Here is a 3,973-nt window from a genome sequence, read left to right as displayed (position 1 = left end):
TTTGCAATTAGTTTGCAAAGTCCCTAGCATGACTTGAAACCAAATCTAGATTATTGGATGTATAATATAAGTTAAATTTATATTTAAAGTGTTTAAATATGAATTTAATTAATGAGAAATTAATTAATAGAGATTAATTAATTAATTTATATTTGATATAAATTAATTAGAAGAAGAAAATAATTATTTTGGGTTAAGAACTCAAAATTAAGACACAGGGGCATTTTGGTCATTTTGCAGTGTGACACGTGGCACCATGAGATGGTGACACATGGCATAACACATAAGCTTGCCAAATGTCTTTTTTTTTAATCATGTAAGATGATTAAAATCAAGATTAAATATAGGTTTGACACTTGGCACATTGTGATTGGGTCACTTAAACCTAGAGCTAATCAAAGGGTGACATGTGGCAAGGGTTTAATGTGTTAACCTAGCTATTTAAGTGTTGTTATGAGAAAATAAAATACAACCAGTAGCCACACTCCTTTGTCACGCCACTTTGAGGGTTTTTATCTCTTCTTCTTCATCTCTTATCAATTCAAAGAGATTAGCCATCAATCTCTTGAATTAAGAACACTAGAAATTATTTTTAGTGTCCTGTTTACATCTTTAATCTCTTAAAAGGCAGAACTTGATTTTCTAATTAATAGAAAAAGCTTTAGAAGCTATTCAAGGGCTGCCATAGGTTTTCTTGGTGTGGACAAGCTAGAGGGACAACATCTGGTGTCCTGAAGATGAATCTCAAAGGCGCGAACACATTTGCGAAGGCATCAAGAGGTTAGTGTAATCATTTTTTATTTAATCTAGGATTCTAAAATTAATCTGATTAATTTTAAAATCTTAAATGGCAAATACAGATCTAAAAAACATATTAAAAGAGTTTTAATATGTTGTTTATCATTGAAATCAAATAGATAAAAATAAATCTTGCATGATGCATGTGACCCTAGGTGAAAATTTTTGAATTCAATGGTATAAACTTGTGTTTTTCACGCTTCCGTTCCTTCAGTTTCAGTACCATAACTTAGCATAAATCCAAAAATAAATTTAAGTTCACTTTTACCTAGCTCTAACGTGCTAAACTCGACATTCTTGAAATTTTGTGTTTTAGGTTACTATTCACCACACTATTCAAGTCTAATTGTTGACTTTCTAAGACTTAATAGGTATGGGAATTTCAACTTCACCCACATACCACATTTTGGTCACTAAATTTGTTGGTTTTGGTTGTTTATTCAAATTCTAAGTCTTTTAGGCAAATTTGATAAATTTTCAGTTTTAGTGTCTAAGGTTGCACTGTTCTATTGGTCACTTTACTGTTGGAATTTCACAAAACTTCCTTCATAGAAAATGTTTCCTAATGTCTTAAGTTTATTCTGCTTTTTGAATCACTCCAATTGGAGTTTTATAGCTCAAGTTATGTCCAAAATACTGTTATTGTTCATGCTGCAGATTTTAGTTTTACAGATTTATTAATCCAACTTCGTTTAGCAATTTGATCAAGTTAAGTCCATAATTTGGTCTAATTTTCTTCATATGAAATGTTCTACTATGTCTTAGGTTTCTATCGGTTCAAGAATCACATAAATCGGAGTTTTCTAGAGAGAGTTATACCCATTGAAACTTTACTGTTCATATGGCAAATCTGCAATTCTGCAGGTTCAGGTCACCAAACTTGGTCTATAATTTGAGTAGGTTAATGGGATAATTTGGGTTTGTGTTCTGCTTGAAAATTTTAGGTCTATATCTCATCTAACCACTGGTGAAATTTTAGGTCATTTTGAGCTGCCTAGCTCGAGTTATGACCAAATGAACAAACACTATTCATTTGGTCAGTTTGTGCAGAGGCAGACTGTGATTTCTCAACTTTGGTCAATTTGTTCACTAGGTTTTAGTCACTTTTTGAGCATGCTTCCGAAATGAAAATTGTGTCATTTAGTGCCTATTTTCATTCCCAATTGGTCTCAAACCAATTGGACTTGTAAAATTCCAATTTTGGTACTTCAAAATTGACTTTTGGTCATGGTGCATACCCAATCCGAATTTGGCTTTGATTAAAACACTTCTAACACACTTAATCAGGTCACAAATGACCATTTCTCTCCTTAAACTATGTCAAAGACATCATTTAGCACTTCTTCACATTTTTGGTCCCTAAACCCTATTGTCCAAACCCTAATTCACACTAATTTTTGTGTTTACTTGATTCCATGCCTTTAACCATAGTCATTCAACTAACTAAGGTTTATATACCCCTTTCAAACCATTCAATTCATGCAAATCATCCTCATAACCAAGCTGGCCGAAAATCAGTTTAGTCTCTCAACCAATTTTTCTTTTCATTTTAAGTTTGTTTCTATGTTGTTGATGCTATACATACACTAATTAAACTAAAAACTTGAAGTTTGCATTACTAACCTTGTTAGGTGTCTTTAAACTTTCACTTCCTCTCAATTTTCTTCAATTCTTTGATGTCCAATCTTCCTCTCAAGTGATTAAATCAAATTTTTGTGAAGCAAGTATGGGAGGATTTGGGGTTTAATGATGGTTTCAAAGCTTGAAGCAAGCTTTAAATGAGATTTGCAATGGCAAGGGAGAGAGAAGGATGGGAGGCGGCACTTTGAGGAAGATGAGGCTTTTAATTTTTTTTTTCTTTTCTTTTCTTTTGTCTTTTATCTCTTTAGGAAGACCAAAAATCCAAATAAGTAAATAAATTAATTTTATTCTTTATGACATCATGCATGATGTCATCAACTTTTGACTTTTCCATTTTCTCTTTCTTTTTTTTTTCTATTTATTTTTCTATTAGTTTTTTAATTTATTTCTCGATCCCAAAGTTTTCTTTTCTCTGATTTTATTTGACAGTTAGGTCAGGAGTAAGCTCTTGGGGTCAATTGACTAAATTACCCCTCATTGGTTCATCCCGGTTTGCAAATAATTCAATATTTCTTCTGGCTCCCTGACCTAATTATTTGACTGACTTAACAGTTCTTTTTTGTGATTTTCTCTTTTCCACTGTGTTTACAGTAGTCCTAAGGACCTCAGCGTCACATTTTACGGTTCGAAATTTGAGTTTAAATTGACCTCGCACTCCTTCCTAAGAAGGTCACCCATCGCTGTGACTCTCGGCTCATTTAACTTCTTGTGTTCTGTTTTTCTTATTTATACTTAACTAATTGACAATTACTAATTATTTGTGTTCAGGGCTTATCCAGTTATCTTAGATGTGGTTCTATTTCCCTTAGTTATTCGGACCGACACTGATCACCGGAATAGTGAAATATACCAGGCTATACAAATAGGGGGTGTTACAGTTGTAGCCCTACTTCTTAGCTTTCCAACGAGTACTCATTTGCCCAAATCGGAAGCTACAGGCCAAGTTATGGTCCAAAAACCGAAATAGGTTCTGTCAGGCAATCTAGCCTAAAATGACAACTTTACTGTTATTTTTTATAATTAAAACGGCCTTATCTCGCTTCCAGCCCTTCATAACAATTGTAGAGGCAGCCTCTAGGTTCAAATGGGCCTGAGTTTGCTTTAATTGGACATCTAGATCTCCATATATGAATTAAACACCAAACATAGTCTCACAGGTCCATACTACAAATCTGGTCTGGCTTCAGGGCTAATTTTGATTGTCTTCGAGGTTAAATTGGGCTTTGGTCCCTCTTAGATGTTTGTAGTGCTCTATCTTAGCTTTCCAATGGATCAAACAACTGTCAATTTGAAAACCTAAAACTTAAGTTTCACTTGAAAAAACAAACAAAGGTCAAGATAAAAAGATATTGAAAATTCCCCAATTTAATGCCATTATTCCAAAAATTCATTAAGATCATGCCTAATTGATATGAAATGCCTAACCAACTGAATTAAACATAAAAAAAAAAAAAGAAACACTAGAAATACTAAACGTAATGAGAGTAAAATTAATAAATTATACACTTATCAAATTCCCCCACACTTATTCCAT

The sequence above is a fragment of the Hevea brasiliensis genome, chromosome 7 (assembly GCF_030052815.1).
Source record: "Hevea brasiliensis isolate MT/VB/25A 57/8 chromosome 7, ASM3005281v1, whole genome shotgun sequence".
NCBI classification, from domain to species: Eukaryota; Viridiplantae; Streptophyta; class Magnoliopsida; order Malpighiales; family Euphorbiaceae; genus Hevea; species Hevea brasiliensis.
This window is presented reverse-complemented; position numbering follows the sequence as displayed.